Source organism: Tamandua tetradactyla, chromosome 5 (assembly GCF_023851605.1).
Source record: "Tamandua tetradactyla isolate mTamTet1 chromosome 5, mTamTet1.pri, whole genome shotgun sequence".
NCBI lineage: Eukaryota > Metazoa > Chordata > Mammalia > Pilosa > Myrmecophagidae > Tamandua > Tamandua tetradactyla.
Genome location: NC_135331.1, coordinates 45091986 through 45110996, shown reverse-complemented (window position 1 = coordinate 45110996; position 19011 = coordinate 45091986). Strand labels below are relative to the sequence as shown.

Here is a 19011-nt window from a genome sequence, read left to right as displayed (position 1 = left end):
TTTATGTCTGATTTACTCTTTCTAAGAATGATACTGGAGTCCAACTTATTTTGCAGAGAGTCTGCTATTAGACTTCTACTTCCAGTAGAAATGGGCCTTTAATTTCTGTCCCTTTCACTGAGGAGACTTTCAAAATGAAAGTTCAAATTTTCTAAGGTTGCAAAAGACCTCAGACAGCTTCCAGGTTTCCTTACCTTTCTGGGTTCATTTTTTTCCTTTCACTTTTTTAGTCAGTAACTCCTTAGTCTATTATCAGCTCCTCATAATTTTTAGGAAACATTGTTTTAATGTAGTAAGCTCCTATTCTTTGCCCCTATCCCCATTACTTGGTTAACCTATATTCTAAATTCAGACTGCATGAGTTTGCTTTTTCCAATTGTTTCATATCAGTGAGATCATACAATATTTGTCCTTTTATGTCTGGCTTATTTCACTCAACACGATGTCTTCAAGTTTCATCCTTGTTGTCGCATGAATCCGAATTTCATTCCCTTTAACAGCTGGATAATATTCCATTGTGTGTATATACAACATATTGACTATGCATTCATCAGTTGGTGGATAATTGGGCTGCTTCCATCTTTTGGCAATTGTGGATAAAGCCTTCACACACATGTGCATGAATATCTGTTCAGGTGACTATACTCAATTCTTTTTGGTTAATCATTTATTTGAACTTTTTAGTTCTTTTTAGTAGGAAGTTTGGTCCAGAACCAACCCTGCCATTCTGTTATCATTGATTCTAATATCCTATGATTTGAATTTTTCTTCACTTAGATTTAGCTTTAAACAGGAGATAGGTGCAGTACATTTTTTTATTTTTTATTTTTATTTTTTTGCTTGAGCAGTCACCGGAAAGGTGCAGTATAATATGGAGAGTTTTTGTTTGTTTTGTTAGTGGTGTGAATAAGTTAAAGTGAATAAGTTAAAGTGACTTAATCTGTATAAGTTTATATTTAAGTCACTGTGAATAAGTTAAAGTGACTAAATATAAGCCTCTCTGTATAAGCACTTCTTCCTTCTACCTTCTCTTATACTGGAATCCATTTATTTCTCTAACTCCTGTGGATTAAAGTTTTTAGCACAAAGAAGGTTTTACTTATAAATGTTTTCTCCTGAAGATTTTTTTGCTGTTGTTGCTATGGAAAGCTTCTGGCCAAATCATCACATTTATATACACATACAATGGGAAAAATTAAAAAAGGATGAAACTTGTTCTTTGACACTGCAAATAAGAAAAACATTTTACTAAATTTTGGGCTCCTTGGAAACGTGGCTATGGAGAGTTACAAGCATAATATTGACTTATTTAGACAAGTCAAACAATCACATTTAGTCATGTGGTTACACTGACATACGATAGGGTCTATTGGGTAATTTCCCACAATCTTCAGCAGTTTTTAGGTCTTTAAAGAGTGATGAATCCAATGTGGGACTCCTTGATTTAAATGAGAGAACTAAATACATAAATAAATGCTGAGCTGTTGTTATCACTTCATTGTGTAACTTTCCTGGCAAGAGAAAAAGAGCTATTAGGCTATTTTTTTCCCCCAAAAACAATGCATAACAACATATCTGAAAAAAGAAAGGAAACATATGTTTGTGAATCTATACCTTTCAGATTCTTTCCAGGCACAAATACTTAATGTTCCTACGAGGGTTTGGTTAACAATTTCTGAGGCACAGATCCAATAATTATCACTTTGTCCTTATTGGTTGGCTTGTCTTTTCTTCTGGCTATGGATATGCAGCATATTTTGCCAGTTCATAAAGACCTGTGCTGTCCAAGATTTCTAAAATTCCTTCCAGCTATCTATCTCTCCATCCATCATCTCTATGCCTCCCCCTCCTTATTCCCCTCCCCCATCCCCTCCCCTTCCACCCACCCCCTCCTCTTCTCTCATTCCATGGGTGTAAGCAGCCCAAGCATTCCTTGAGAGAGATCTTTTTGTTTTGTTATTAGCCACAGGCTTGTAATCAAATCTGCTTGCGTGGGTTGTATTCTTGTTCAAAATATCCATCTTTTCCTATTTGAGGTGCTCCTCTCTGTGGGAGAATTTATATCCATGCTTCCTTGAAATCAGGTGTGGCCATGTGACTTGACCAGTGATTGAAGAGCAGAAATGGCATGGACAGGACCTGTAAGAGACAATTTGAGATCTGATATGGTCTCTTTTTAATCAATATCATGAGACTGACAACAGTTAGGGGCAGCCCTGTGGCCTGAGTTCCAGAATGAAGATAACACAGAGTCTACCTGCAGACAAAACAAAATGGGCAATTAATGTACGAGAAAAACAACACTTTATTGTTGCAGTCACTAAGCTCTGGAGTCATTTGTTATCATTGCACAATTTATTGAAAGCTAACTGAGAGAATTCACTTCCTCTTGCTCTGGTGGCTCCAAATACCTGAGCTTCTAGCCATTTCTGTAGTAAGCCATGATCTTTCACACCTGCCTTTGCATTGCCTTTTCTCTCTACCCTCACTTAACTTTTTTACCTTGAAAACCTTAAGCACCTTTCAATATCTCATCCAAATGTCTCCTCCCCTATTCTGTTTTCCTTGCTTTTTCAGGCGTCATCAGTTGCTCTATCCTCTGAGCTCCCATCCCTATCTATTTGTCAATAAAAGCATTCAGCATGTTTAATTATTTGTTTGTCTTCTACACTAGACGATGAGCTCTTGGAAGGTAAGCATGTTTTTACCGTGCCTAATTCTAAGATAAGTCATTGTGATGGTTAATTTTATGTACCAATTTGGCTAGTTTATGGTATCCAGTTATTTGGTCAAATACTGGCTTAGATGCTGCTATGGTAGTATTTTGTAGATGGGATTAACATGTACCATCAGTTGACTTTATGTAAAGGAGATAACCCTCAATGATGTGGGTGAGTCTTATCCAATCAGTTGGAAACTTTAAAAGCAAAGAGCCAAAGGTTCCAGAGAGAAGAAGAAATTCTACCTCAAGATACAACATCAACTTCCCCTTGGAATTTTTGGACTTACCAACCCTTACAATTGCATGAGCCAATTCCTTAACATATATAAAGTATTTCTATCATATAGATAAAGATGTAAATAATATATAAATTCCATTGGTTCTGCTTCTCTGGAGACCCTTGATGATAGAATCATTCTCTTTGATGGTCTGACCCAGACTTATAGCAACGCCAAATGTCCAGAAATAGCACTCATTGGTTAAAAGACATTGACATAATGCAGAACTAGGTTTGAATTCCAATGCTAACTCCTATTAACCTTTGCCCTTGCATGAGGAGCTCAGGATTTTTGAGTCTTCATTTCCCATTTATAAAATGGATGACAACTCTGGTTATAAGGATTGGGAGAATTATTTCAGGAAATGGAATTAAAGAGCTAGACACATTATTGTTATTAACCTGGGAGGTGTTATAACTCACTCTATTTTTGAAACTTATAGTTATTTAAGCAATTAAGTGATCAGATATATTTCAGCTTTCTTATTTCCAATTGTTCCCCCCAACAAAATTAAAATACCATCCACATGTAATATTTTTGGAAGCAAAAAAAATTTCTTCAGAAGTCAAAATAATAACAGCAAAATATATTTGCTATTAATACTATTATTAATATTAATCCATTCCTCAAATATTAATTTCCATGTATCGTGTTTCAGAGACTGTGCTTAGTGTTTGGAACACACACACATATATTCAAAGGTTCAGTCTCTTTTTCTAAAGGGAATTAAAGCTTAATGAATTTTATTACACTGTGATGGGTAATTTAAAGCTTTACAAATTTAGAGAGAAACCTAGTTAATAACCTTCCTAAATTAGGAAGGCAATGTTCATATTTTTATTTAAATGCAGTTTTGTTACTTTTCAGAAGAATAATTCTAGCCATCAAGGTAGAATTCCTGAGTAATTAACTGGTTGGGTCTGCTACAATAGATAAATAAAATTCATTGGTAATTAATTTGAGCATTAATATTAATTAAATATTAAATAATCATGCTAATATTTTAAGTGGCTACATTCAAAAAGATCATCTGGTTCTACCACTGCATCTTATTTGCACTGCAAATTTCTTTCATTCAAACTACAAACTGTTAAACTACAGTTCAACCCATCTAAGGGCACCTAAATTCCTTGCCAGTAAGTTGTGAATTTATTATAACTTGCTGTTATACATTACATAGCATTGGGCACTCATCATCAAGTCCTTAGACTGTAGGGTCCATATTTTATTCTTGGTTCTCACAGCAATAGCCCTTAAGAGACCAAAAACTTTAAAAATAAGAATAACAATTAGGCATCTGATATATACCCAACACCCTGGTACCTAGAGAGTGGCACAGTTATTGAAGGTGTATTTGCTGACCTCAAAGAATTCAGTATACTATTCTCTGAGCAAAAACTCTACTGTATTCCTCAAGTGCTATCTACCCACAATTGAGTGGAGGGAAGCAAAATTGGTTCCTTGGATTCCCTGGAAAGATTTACTGTGTCATGACACATGCTTTCTATTGCGGGAAACAATGTACAAAGTTCCCTGCCAGTGCCAAACTGACATCACTAAATTAAGTATTGTAAGTGTATGCTTTCACTCAGTTCCTTGTCAGCATTACCTTTCAGCAAAAGATCTACTGTGACCACTGGCAAGCATTTTAAGTCAAATAAAATGAAGGAATTGTTTTGGGTATAATGTTTTTGCTGCCAGCTTCTCTCAACAGGATTAATAGTTCAAGTGAAATACATTGCCAAAGGAATCTTAAGCTTTCTCTCATTTGAAAAATTGTTTAATTATCTGCAGATGTCCAAGAAAATGTGCACAAAACTAAAATGCACTCACTTGCTACCACTTTAAACGTAAAGGCATTCTATGGCTTCCTTTTACTTATTTAGGAATTTTTAAAAGTAAATATTTCAAGTTATAAATCTCTTCAAATAAAATCCTACTGACAATAAATGCAATGTGAGTTAAAATGTCCATTTTAACAGCCCATTCCTGAACCAATATTAGCCTCTGCCGAGTGAAACTCAGTTGTTGAAATTGAAATTATGTTCATCACTTCAGGTCTAAGTAGACTTTCTGAAAATACACAAAGGTAATGGTTGTAAAGAATTAGGTTCACTGTTGGAAAAAGTTTAACTTTTATTCTCCAGCCATGCTTTCTGAATTCAGCTTCTGAAATGGCCCTCTGCTTTCAGCTCATTTCCCACCAAAAACTAAAATGTATCTGAATTTTCAGTTTGGCTGCTTACTCTTAACCGCTTGGTCCATCAAATATATCCTAGTATTCCCTCAATATCATGGAGTTAGTATTGCTTGACTTCAGAGCTGATTGCAACAGCTACGTGGCCTTCAAATGGTACTACTCTACTAGAAGCATACAACCACAACAAAAAAGAAATCTGTCCTCTCATTTAGGGGCAAAGATAGCTTCTAGAAAGGCTGTATCTTCAAAGTATTTCTATTAAGTTCTTTCCTCTTATGGCATCGTGTAGACACTGATGTATGCATCAGACTGAAAATTAATCATAAGTGAAAAGAGGTCAGTAGAAATGCAGATGTGAGCAGATGTGGTATTAATCCCCAGATCGCAATACAAAGAACATTAAGATAATGAAGTAGCAGATGAAACTTTGGTGGTCCTACTTAGCCCAGTGTAGTTGTATTAGAAGTGTGTTTTCAGCAGGTTGCAGTGACTTTTTTCTTTTTTTTCTTTTTTTGGGGGGTGGGGTGGGAGGAGAGGCACATGGGCAGGGAATCAAACCTGTGTCTCCTGCATGACAGGTGAGTGTTCTATCACTGAACCACCCATGCACCTTAGTGACTTTTTAAAAATATTTAACTTTATCTTTGTCATGACACTTCATGAGCCTGAAATATTGAAAAATACCCTGAAATCCGAGGTGGACTGTCTTGCATATTTTTGAACTGAAAGTTCATGCTGTTTTTGCTTGCTTGTTGGTTGATTGCTTTGTTTGTTATCTAAGTCATATTCTCCATAAGCCAACGGTACTGTTCTTTTTAATCTTCTTAGTTTTATGTCTGCAATTTCTTTTCTGTTACCTGGTATCCTGCTCTGACTGTAATACTTTGCCTTATAAGTGCAGACATTCTCTATTGGCCTTCATTTTCCTGTTTAATGTCTTCCAAAATGTGATTATGGTGCTTTTGTGTGTTGATTTAGAGCATGGATGTATCAGTTATCTATTACTGTGTAACAAATAGCCCCCTAACTTGGCTAAAACAGTGACCATTTTATTAGTTCACAATTTCGTGAGTCAGGAATTTAAGCAGAGCTCACTGGGGATGGTTGGTGTTTGTGCCACAATATCTGCAGCCCCAACTGGAATAATGTAAATGACTGGAGAATGACTAGAATAGTTGGGTTGCCCTCTTTTTGCAGTGTCTGCTGAGTAGCTCAACAGTCGCTAAAGGCACAAGATGTCCTCACCTGCATGCTGCAGCCTTGGTCTTGGGTTGTCAGCTGGGGCACCTTGGTTCTTCTCCAAGTAGCCTTCTCTCATTCTCATCTGCCTCTGCCTCCTGCAGAGTATCTTCAACTTTTTTACATGGTGGTTAAATTGCTATTCTGAGCAAAAGCAGAAACTATAAGGCCTCGTAGGGCTGGGTTTAGAAGCTCAAGAAAATCACTTCCTTTGCCATAGTTAGTAAAAGTAGTTTAAAGTTGGCATGTATCTTTCCTGTCCATAATTTATACTCTACATATTTATCTGTATCTCCATAAATAAAATATATTGTTTGGTGTCCTTAAAAACATTTGCAAATATTATCCCTATATATCCCTATAATTTTTCAACCTTATTGATGTTAATATACATAAATCTAGTTCATTTTCAATGGCTATATCATAGTCCATGGATAAATACACAATAATTTCTGAACCCATTTTCTTTTTGATGAATGCCTGTTTCTGAATCTTTTCTATTACCAATAGTGCTAGTAAACACCCTAGCCCCTTTCCTACCTGTGCATATGTGGGCAGTTCCTTTAAGTAAAATCATGATTATAAAATATGTGTCTTCCACTTAAAATTTTACCAAAAAGACAGGTATTCTGTTTTTCACTTTTCTCTTCTTCACATACTTGACTAAACTTGGTAATAGTGGACATTTTAACTTTGCTAATCTGAAGCATGGAAAAAAGGTATCTAATTGTTACTATAATTTATACTTCCCTAATTATTTGTGCAATTGGAGAATGACTAGAATGGCTGCACATAATTCGATTTATTTTAATCAAATAACATCTTTGGAAGGCTACTTATTCTTCAAGGCTACTGGCCCAGCTAGGAGAAGGTTAGGTCTCCAGAGTCCTGACTCAGGTTCCTTTCTGATACTGAAACACTATTTTCCATGGAGAATCTCTTACAAGGAAGAATTTGATAGTCTATCTGTATGTGTGTATGTTCTTCTAATATACAGTGGAAAAGGAAAGAGGACATATTTGACAGAAGAAAATCACATATATGCGTGTGTGTATATATATATATAATTTTATGTCTAAATATAGTTTATCAGTTTGTGGAAAAATACTTTATTTGGTGGTTTAGTATCCAATTTGTGACCTTTCCTCAATTCTTGGATTGTGCTTCTTTTCTCCCCTCTGGCTACATTCCTTTTGCCATTTCATCCCTTGGGTATATTTCCAGCTATGTATAGACAGGGAAATAAAAAAGGTGAGTATCAATTAGTCATTTGTCCTGCTTGTCATTAGCTCCGGGGAAGGTCTGATGTGAAATATAGATATGGGGATAATTTGTCAGTCTCAACAATTTCTACACTTTTAATATTGTCATGGATAATGTAGAATTTGTATTGTTGTCCAAATGCCACCATTTCTAAGCTTAACATATTTTTATTAAATAAGTCATGAGTATTCATTTATATTCATGGCAAATCCTATTCCCAGTTCTAACAGGTTTGGCTCCAAAGATCCCTGTTTAGTTTTTACACAATTGCATTTGCATGAGTTTCATTTTGCAACTGACCTTCAGTGTGACACAAGAATATAATTAAGATTGGTATTTCAATAAGCACAGATAGTTTTCATTCTCAGTAATAACCTCTAAATTGCAAAGATTTTGGAGTGTCACATACTAAATATGTTATTCCTAGAGAATACTTTCTGCTTAAGAGAAAGTTAAAACATTTGTGTAGGTCTTAGGTTATGATGGAAAGTATGGATGTCAGTTGCATTTTCCAAGCAAACTTCAACATATGCATCCGTGTTCTTATTATATACGCTGGGATGTGTGGTCAGACTAGGAGAATGTTCAACCTCACATGCATACACTGAGGGTGCGCTCAATCCATTTCTTTACATGCCTCTCAAAAATCCCGATATTGAATTAGAAAAAGTCCTAAGCTCTCCCCAGAAGGCTGCTGAAAAACATGTGGAATATTTTACACCAAAATGTGGCCATAATTTAATCCACTGCCTTAGAGAAAATAAAATTGGTAGACAAACCCATGCTGATTATGTTGTTTGGCCAGCACATCCTGGACATGTGTTTTACAGAGACCATGGAATTTATTACCATTGAAGAATAAGAGAGTTGTAGTTAAAAATAAATAAATGCTTTGCTGAATCAGTGAGCAACAGGTAAAATTTACGGTATTTTCAATATTAAAGGGTAATTCTCCTGCAAATAAGTACAATCGAATGCAATTAGAGTTAAAACATGATTTTTAAATACTAATCCAATAGAAAGAAAATTATAACCCTGACTCATATTTACATATTTGCTCACAGAAATCATTCCCAGTTTTCCATAAACAAATTGAAAATTCGTCACTGAACTAAAGTTTTTGGTTACCTGAATCATTAAGCCTGTCTTTATGATTATATTTTAATAGGAAGCTGAAGCCACTCTCATTTCTGATATGCCTAGGCTTTTTGTCACCCTTTCCTTATCTTTCTTCCTAACTTGATAGAAAATTCTAACTAAATTTAGAAAATTATTCCATCCTCTTTCTTCTTTTTTCATAATATACAGCATTTGAGAACTTAGGTAAAATTAGTAGTATTTCAACCAAAAGCATATTTTTGACAATATAGAATTCTAGACCTCTTTTCAGGGACTATAACTTTGTGAGGCACTTTAAAGAAACTGAGTTGTATGCACGGTTGCTCCCCCCCTACCAACCCAGGCAGAGGTACCAACCCTAGGACATGCTGTCTCATAGTCTGGGGAAAGGATGATGACAAACAGGATTTGTGAATCCTCCCACGAATGCCAGAGAGTTGGCTAGCTGGCTCTACGCTGAACTCAATGAGGCTGGGGCTTCCATTGCCTGGTGTACACTCCCCTGGTTCATGGCCTCATATCTGCTCTCGTTCTAGAACCAGGCATTCCCACACTCAGGCCACCCGACTGATCTTGAAGTTAGTGTGAGGATTAAAAATGGGTGACAGGCTAGGTCTTCTCCTCACCCCAGGGCTCCCTAAAGCAGATGTGCTTGCACGGGTTTATCATACCCTCCCGGTTTGTGGAAAGGCTCCTGTATTAGGAGTCTGGCCTCTGTGGTAGCTGATCACAGAGCCAGACTGGCAAGAATTAGGCACTTGCCTATTAATCCAACATATCCTGAGACTCGCGAGATGGGTCAGCAACCACCTCTTCCTCCCAGGGCTCTGGTTTGCTGAGCTGTTCTTGTGGTTCCTAGAGCGAGGGGTCCTGAAGGACACCATAGATAGAATCAAGAGTGAAGAATTGGGGAAAGAATTTAAATTAGAAGGAGGGCACTAAATGGACAATCTGCTCTTGCCCATCCCTTCCACATAATTCCCAGAGGAGGAGAAGGATCCTGCAGATCTCCTGCCTCTCCCTTCAGCCTGAGGAGTCTGGCCACCAGAAAGAACCTCTTTACCCAGACTTGACCAAATTGAGAATGGCCTAGGGGTGGGGCCAAGGTTCCTGACTATTGCACAGGGACTGAAAGCATATACTCCAGTGCATGTACAATGTGGGGACAATGAACAAACCTTTGTGGTGCCCAAGTACTATCATTCTGGGAGATGCAGAGGGGAGGGGTGATTCATAGGTTTCAGGCATTCCACACAGGTATGAAGACTTTACTGCTACCCTGTGCATTGGACCATTTGCACCCTTAGACGTTGCTGGAATATGCATTATAGCGATGGATATCCTGCACCAGTGCACATCCCAGTAATGTATATATTATATAATGGCAAATTCTAGCCATTATGATTGGGCGAGTGATGACTCACACACTCCCACTGCTCCCATCTCCTTACCTGGTGGTCCAACAATGGCAATACTGCCTCCATGGTGGAGAAAAGGGTATTACTGAACTTATGAAGGACTTTCTATCTGCAAGTATCCTCTGCTCCACCATAATAGACCTATAATAGACCAGTGTGGTCAATTAAAAATGCAAGTGGAGCATGGCTGCTACTATAGGTTTTTGGTGTTTAGATGCAGAAGTGCCCCCCTTGATGCCCATGGTCTCAGACATTGTGACTCTCACAGAAGCCATTTGGCATCCACTGGTGTTTGGTATGTGGTCATTGACCTGGTGAACACCTTTTTTTCCATGCCACTCTGGGAGGAGAACCAGGGTCGGTTTGCTTTCAGGTAGCAAGGCCTATAGTACGCCTTCACTGTACTGCTGCAGAGGCATTTAAACCCCCTCACTAACTGCCACCAATGGCTGGGACATGATTCTGTTAACCTACCCCTGCCCAAAGGACTCCAAGTGTTCCATTATATTGATGACATCATGTTGGTAGACCAGTGTGAGCAGCAATCTGCCCAAGGATTGCATGCATTGAAAACTGGGCTTTGATAATCTGGCTGGGCCATAAATCCCAACAAGAACAGGGCTCAACCCAGCAGGTCACCTTCTTAGGAAACATACAGGCCAGAGTTCAGAGCCAGATCCCTGACTCAGTGTAGGACAAATGACCATCCTTCACATCACCAACCTCCAAAAAGGAGGCCCAGCAGTCAATTGGTCTGTTTGCATCTTGATGCCAGTATCTTCCTCATCTTGGTATCTTCTTGACATCCCTACACCAGGTGTGGTAGTTAGGTTCAGGTGTCGACTTGGCCAGGTGAAGGTGCCTAGCTCTGTTGCTGTGGACATGAGCCAATAGTACATGAACCTCATCTGTTGCTCATTACATCTGCAGTTGGCTAGGAGGCGTGCCTGCTGCAATGAATGATGTTTGACTTAATTGTCTGGTGCTTAAATGAGAGAGCTCAATGTAGCACAGCCCAAGCAGCTCAGCCCAGGCCTTTGGAGATGCAGAAAGGAATCACCCTAGGGAAAGTTGTTGGAACCCAGAGGCCTGGAGAGAAGGCCAGCAGAGATTACCCTGTGCCTTCCCACGTAAGAGAGAACCTCAGTTGAAAGTTAGCTGCCTTTCCTCTGAAGAACTAATGAAATAAATCCCCTTTTATTAAAAGCCAATCTGTCTCTGATGTGTTGCATTCTGGCAGCTAGCAAACTAGAACACCAGGTGATGTGAAAAGCAGGTACTTTCTACTGAATTACAGAGAAGGACCAGGTCCTCTAAGAAGTTAAAGTAGCTGCTTGGATCTCCATTTGAGTTTCAGGTTTCTGCCACCAGGACCCACACTGACTGGTCCCTCTGGCAAAAAGAAGGAGCAACAGGAATTCACAGAAATTCACAGGCCTCTGGGGTTTTAGACCCAGAACTTTCCCAAAATAGCCCAGTGCTGCTCCTCTACAATGTCTGGCATGCTACTGGGCCTTGGTGGGAATGAAAAAGATTATCAAGAGCTCCCAAGTCCTCCAGGGTTCTGAGTAACCAGAATACCCACTCAGGAAGAGTCTGTTAATAAAGTTTTGTCAAATGGAAGTGGTATATTCAGGTTTGCGCTCACTGGGCCCCCAGACTTGTATGAGCAGGTGGTTGAGGGCCCCCTTAACCATGATCCTGTTGCAACTCCAGACGAGGGACCTTCTCTCCCTGCATTGGCATCTTGGAAATTCCAACTCAAGGATACCCCACCAGATGCTCACTGCTGGTTTATTGATGGGTCAGCCAAACTGAAAATATCCAGTGAACAATGGCAGCGGCTGCTGCTTCCCTTGCCTCAGGCAGATTATATACCACCTCTGACGTCAGAAAAAGTATCCAATAGGCTAAACTGTGAGTGGTACCCTAAGGTCCTGGAACACATGGACCCAAGGAGCCTGGTATCTGTTTACTGATTCTTGGGCCATTACCAGTGGCTTAGCAGTCTGGAATTGGAGGAAATGTGAGTAAAGAATTAAAGGTTCCCCAATGTGGGGAAGGGACCTCTGGAAATAACATGGAAAGGTGCTATCTGTGTTATCCATGTCGATGCTCGTGGCAAGGGCCTGTATGGTGATGAACATCACTGGAATGACCCATCTGCTAAAGGATGCACCAAGCTGCTTTTTCCCTCCAGTGAGGCTAAGGATCCTCCTGAGGCAGAGGCAGAGAGGATGAGGACAATGAAATTGTCCTTGATGCCTTCCATGAAAAAATTTAACTTCCCATGACTGCTTCTACTGCTAGGTGGATCCACCACCAAACTGGACAAGGAAATTTAAACACCATGAAATTATAGGCCCAGGACAATGGAGTACCTCTCTTTCATTAAAAGAGGACTAATCTGCCACTTACCAATGTGAGAGATATCAAATACAAGCCAGAGCCTGTAAAGGGCATCTAGGAGCTCTACTCACAGGGTCTACACTGGGCCAGTCATGACAAGTGGTTTGCATCAACCCTCTCCCACCATCCCAAGGTATGTCCTACATCTTGGTCAATGTAGACACCTCTTCAGGCTATGGCCTTGCCTTTCTAGTTCATTATGTGGATATGGTACCTGCATGGGACACCTTGGAAAAGAAGCTCAGCCACACCTTCATGTATCCAGATGACATCTCCTCTGATCAAGAATTCCACTTTTACTGCACAATTCACTTAATGACAAGCCAAGACTCACAAAAATTAAATGGACCTTCCATGTCACTCACCACCTACAGGCAGGCAGCATTGTGGAGAACTGTAATAGCTGTTTAAAAAAGGAACATCTATGTCTACACCCTGACAAATCTCTGACTATGTGGATATCCATCTTACTCAGGTCCTCTAGAACCTAAACCATCTGGAAGCTGAACACAGCAGTTCCCAAAAAGGGAAACCTGGCCTATTCCACTGCCTAGCACAGGGAAGGGGCAAGGGTGGGGAAAGAACCAAGGCCTTGCTGTGCATCTGTCCTTATAACCCATGCAGATGAGAACTGGCCCAGAAAGTAGAACCATGAACATACCACCGGAGACTTTTCCATTCAGCCAGTCAGGGGATTTTACTCCATTACACCCTCCACATGATTCCCAGAATGGTGAGAGATTAGGGCCACCAGGTCAAGGTGTCAGAAGTGGACCTAAAAGTGCTTCACACACGTGGCATGACTATCCAGTGGGTTGGACCAGTGGGACCTGGCACATACTTGCTGGAGTTTAGTGGGTGGCATCTATCTCCTGGTTGGGTCATTGATCCCTTTGGGAAGTCATGGAAAAATTTCAAGGAGTCCTGACAACTCCCTTCTATCAAGAAGGAGTGGAAGTGGGCCAGGAGATACAAATAAGACATTAGATCATTGGCAAGGAGGTGAGGTTGTAGTTCAAGGCAATGGCCAACTAGGTAGCTTTAGAGGGAAAAGAGATGTTACTTTGCAAATAGGCTGAGAAGAGTGTATCCCACAGGATGTGGTTGCACAACTACTGTCAGGATTGGTTGCTGCTCCCCCTTTCTGTTTATAAATATTTTGCCCAGTGACAATATGGAAAGAAAACAGCTGACTCACCACTGGATCTGCCACCTAACCCTTCACTCATTCTCCCCTCTTTGCCAAGTCTGGACTGCTACATGTTTCTTCTAATCAGGAAGTCCTTCATTTACACCTTGTAACAAAGATAATGACATGGTCATTGGCTGTGCACCATTTTGCCCCACACCCCTGCATCCTACTGGGATGCAACAACTCCTGATACAAAGAAATTGGCAAATGGATCCATCATCTTTCTGCTAGCATCCCCAAGATGACCAGTGACTCTGTAGGGATGGGTTGCATCCTTTCAGGTTTTATCTTCCTTTGTAGAGGAAACAAGGCCTCTGCCAGTTGACAAACTCACTGCACAGATTGTTGGATAATGACAGGACAGTGAAATTCAGAACCAACATGAAACTTCTCATTGGGCTGCTCGCTCAATCTATTATCCTGGGCAAAATGTAATTAGCTTGGGGAGGGGCATGATTCTGGGGTCACCTCTTTTGGCAGATCATTATTGCCTTGGCTTTGAGTAAACACCAATGAAAACATGACTCTAGAGATTTCTATTGCTAACACCTCCTGCTGTACATGGGTTAATACCTAATGGAAGGTGGAACACAAGGTAATAAAATCCAACAGCAAGACCACTGGTTGCAAAGGGTGCAAAGAGATTCTATGTGGAACCTCTTCACCTGGCTTCTGGGAATTAGGGAGTGTGGTGGTTCGAAGTTGTATATATACCAGAAAAAAAACATGTTCTTAAATCAATCCATTCCTGTGGGTGTAAACCCATTGCAAGTAGATCTTTTGATGAGGATACTTCAGTTAAGGTGTGACCCACCTTCTTTAGGATAGGACTCAATCTTATTAGTGGAGTCCTTTATAAATGGAATAAATACAGAAAAAGAGAAGGAAGCCATGGAAACAAGAAGCTGAAATAAATGAAACCTTGAAGAGAAGGGAGAGACCAACAGATGCTTTCATGTGCCTTGCCATGTGGCAGAGGAGCCAAAGATCATTGGCAGTCAGTCTTTGGGAGGAAAGCATTGCTTTGATGATGCCTTGATTTGGACATTTTCCTGGCTTCAGAATTTAAGCTAACAAATTCCCATTGTTTAGGCCAACCCACTTCATGATATCTGCTTTCAGCAGCCTAGGAAACTAAAACAGCTTATGGATACAGTCATCCCTCCAAACAGGCCTGATCACCCTGCTTGAAATAATACTATGCATAGGAATCATCAAAGCTCTCCTAATGTGCTGTAGCTGCTGGTATTCCCAAAACATACTGTCAATATTATTGAGACCTATGGAACAAGAGACCTGACCTGTCTTTGCTTCATGTGCAAGGTGGGAGGTAGGTTTATGTTGTGATAGCTAATGTGGAGGAGCATAGGCTAGGCCTGGTCAAGAAGCTGAGGGGTAGACTGCAGGGGAAGTTATGGGCACACTCAGTGACCAAATCCCATCCGTCACCTACACCATTCTCTTCCTCTCTTTGTATGGGGTGTGTGGTGTGTTTCCAATTGTGCTTATTTGTGTGTAGGTGTTTGGTATGTTTCCATTTTGCAAGAAACTGTAGACAGCCCATGGGAGAGGTTAGATCAACTAGCTCTAGCTGCTTACCTGGGCATAGAGTTGCTTGATGAATACTTTTGCTCATAGTCAGGGCTCCATTTTCCTTGTGTGTATAAAAATCAAAACTCTTGAAGCACAAATGTCCCTCATCTCCGACAGGCATTCAAAACCTCCATCCACTGACCTTGACTTGAGCAGTTGGTTTTCCCGGGGCTTTGGCCACTGTGAGACCTCTTCACCTGCTCTGTTGGAGTCTTTGGGTTGTATAAGTAACAAAAAGGTCATTTGCTAAAAGTCTCTGCTGTACCTGAGTCTGTGTTTCCATGCTACACATATACGATGTACCCATAATCCTTACATGGAAGATCTAAACATTATAACAAAAGGTCTTAAACCTGAATTGGCATGGAAACCCATACCTATAGAAAGCAAGACAGAGCCTGCAATATGAAACTGATTGGGTATACTTCCTGTTAATCAAAACAACCAAAATTCTCATGAAAATTTTGATAGGACCCAAAATCTTACAACATATTTAAGGTGTCCAGAGTAAATTCCAAAATTATTTGATATAAAAATTTAAAAAACAGAAAATACTAACAATTCTCAATGGAAAAACCAGTCAACAGATGAAAACTCCAAGATAATCGAGAAGTTGGAATTATCTAAGATTTTCAACTATTATAACTGTGTACTATGAGGTATATCTAAACATTCATAAAATAAATGGAAAAACAAAAGTTCCCAGCGAAAAAAAGGAAACATATAAGATATAAATGTTTTAATTGAAAAAATACATATTTGAAATAAAAACATCCATAGTGTTCTTAATAGAAGGAGATGAGAGAGACAAACAACCTGAAGATAGATGAATAAAAATTATCCAATCTGAAGAACACAGCAAAAAAAGATTGGAAAAAAAATGAACTGAGCTTCAGGGACTTCTGGAACAATAACAAAATATCTAACGTGTATCACTGGAGTCCCAGAAGGAGAAGAAACATGGATTGGCAATTTGTAAAGAAAAATAATGACTGAAACCTTCTTAAATTTAGTGAAAGACATATATTTACATATTCAAGAAGCTCACCAAACTCAAAGCAGTATTAACTTCAACAATATCATGTTCTTTATCACAACAAAACTGCTGAAAACCAAAGATTAAAAGGAAAATCTTGAAACCAACCAAAGGAACACACACTAATATGGAGGAACAATTATTTAAATGATTGCAGATTTATTTCTTCAGAAATCATGGGAGATAAAAAATGGTGGGAAAACATGACTAAATTGCTTGAAAAAATTCTCAATACTTTTATATCAAATTCTATATCAACTGAAAATATCATTCAGGAGTATAGGTGAAATAAAGACATTCTCAGATAAAGGAAAAGAGAATGGTTTGCCAGAAAATTTTCTCAAAAGGAAGTTCCTCAGACTGAAGAAAATTACATGAAAGGGAAGCTGGAACTTCAGAAATAAAAGATGAACAAAAATGATAAACATCAGGATAAATAAAATAAACTTTTTCTCACCTTAAGTAAAATTATAACATTGTCTGGGTTTTCAGTTTATTTCAATGTAATACAAATAAGAACTATAACAAAGTGTAAGGAGACCTATACAATGATGAGGTTTTTACATTTAACTTAAAGTTGAAAAATTCTAACTCTCAGATGACTGTAGATAAGTTATAAATTTTATAATCCCTGAATCAGTCACTTAAAGCATAACACAAAAAGATATATTCAAGAAGTTGAGATAAACTAAAATAAAATATAAAGTGTTAACCTAAAAGAATACAGGAAAATTGAAACAGAAGGACATAAAGAGGAGACAAACAAAAAACAAATAATAAATAATAAATCTAAATCTAACCAGATCAATAATTGTATTGAATGCAAATGGTCTAATGTCTTGTTTAGGAGGCTACAGCTGTTCACACACCTGCGGCAGGACCTGGAGAGGGTAATGATTGACACTGACACCTTGTAGTGACATAGAGAAGAAGACTGAAAGAGGCGCACGCTTGCCCAGTGCAAGAACTGATAGCCAGTTCCACTGACAGACCCCTGTACACACCGCAGCATGAGGTTGTGTGGTTACGTATGATTATGGGCTGGTGAACTCAGTGTACTTATGTGCAAGACTGCCACAGAGCAGGGAGTTTCTCTGTGATTTTCTTTTTTTCCTTTTTTTTTAAACGCTTTCCCATTAATCCTTTTATTCTGTGAGATCAAATGGGGTGTGTCTTTTTTTTTTTTTTTTGCATTCAGTTAAAGGGAACTGAGCCCCAGAAAAATGGCCAAGGGATTGGCTCAGCATTGTTTACAAGATGCATTTATGGGGGCAGAAGTAGGGAAATCTCTCATTCAGCCTGGGGAAATACTAGGTGCTGGTGATGAGCCCATTAGGGAGTGCTAAGTACTGCCTCTCACCGGCCCACCCTTGTTTCTTGGCTCAGTCCGGGGGGCATTCCTGGTGCCGTCCTGGAGCAGAGCAGGTGTGGGTGCTGAGGTGTGCATGAGCTCACACACACGTGCATATCTGTACAGAAGATACTTCTGGCAGTGAGATGCGAAGTCATCACTGAGGCTGTGTATGTGTACATACATGTGCATATGATGTATGTGTGCGTGTCCGTGTGTGTGTGGGGTGGGTTTCCCAGCGTGAGGGCATCAGTCTGCCCGAGGAGCCCCTGTGCCGCTTAGCACGCTACACATGTGGTGCTTGTCACCCTGCTGGGTGGGGAACGCGCTGCCCGGAGCCTCGGCTGCTGGCCCTTCCTTCAGCTGTTTGCTGCCTTGAGTCTGGGGAGAGTCCCGGGAGCTGGAGCGCCCTCTCTGCTACAGGATAATTAGGAGGGGCTGCCTTGTCCCCCAGGGCCTCACTCTCTTGGGTGGTTTCTGACTGAGGCTTGCTAACCGGGGGCACCTCGTTAGTGTCCCCTCTGCCCGTCCACGGTCACCCCTGCCCCGACTGCCATTGCGCTCATTAGAGCCCGGGAGGTGGGGCTGCTGCCTTCTGGCCTGAAGCACCTGCACCGAAGGCACCCACGGGGCCTGACAGTTAACACGTCCCCCCCACCCCACCCCAGCGCCCACCTCATTAGGGGGAGTGATTTGCCTGCGTGGGGGCCAATCTGATTCACGGATGATCTGAAACGAGAGTGTGGGCAAAGAGTAGGGAGAAACTGGAGAAATAGTGAACCTAAAGGTCCAGACCTCGTTAAGAGACTTGTGGCTCTGCCAGAGCAGGCGCAGGAGGGAAGAATTTCTGGCTCAGTAGGGACCCTTCCAGGACACGGCCCGAGGGCTGCGTGGCGGTGCCCGGTGCCCTGCCCAGCCCGGCCGGCCTCGGGGAGGACAGGCTCGGCCCGAGGCCACAGGTGGGGCGGGAACCAGGCGCTTCCGACCTCTGCCCCGTGCGTCCTGCCGGGCGTGGGACTCAGGCTCGCCTCGCCTCAGCCATTCCTACGGGAGCCTTTTTTGCTAGGAGATGAGAAAGGGCTTGGGAAGGCTAAATTGGGATCCCGGTGCGAAGCCATTATCCCAAAGCGACCACAGCTGGGATTGGGCTGTATGCGCTGTGGAGACAGACGGTCCTCCGGAGGGGAGGAC

At 40.6% G+C, this 19011-nt stretch overlaps 2 long non-coding RNA genes across 2 annotated transcripts in view; both read right to left on the bottom strand.

The window, feature by feature from the left end:
* Nucleotides 1–1226: 1226 nt before the first annotated feature.
* LOC143684107 (uncharacterized) lies at nucleotides 1227–1859 on the bottom strand. The gene is made up of 2 exons (XR_013175847.1): nucleotides 1615–1859; nucleotides 1227–1511 (listed from the first exon to the last, which is right to left on the bottom strand). It is a non-coding gene; the product is annotated as an uncharacterized LOC143684107 (long non-coding RNA).
* A 31-nt stretch (nucleotides 1860–1890) lies between these two features.
* The window catches only part of LOC143684106 (uncharacterized), a 31923-nt gene continuing 14802 nt past the window's right edge, over nucleotides 1891–19011 (bottom strand). The window contains exons 2-3 of the long non-coding RNA XR_013175846.1: nucleotides 6446–6583; nucleotides 1891–2139 (exon numbers count right to left, since the gene is read on the bottom strand). This is a non-coding gene — a long non-coding RNA (uncharacterized LOC143684106). The remainder of the gene's footprint in view (nucleotides 2140–6445; nucleotides 6584–19011) is intronic.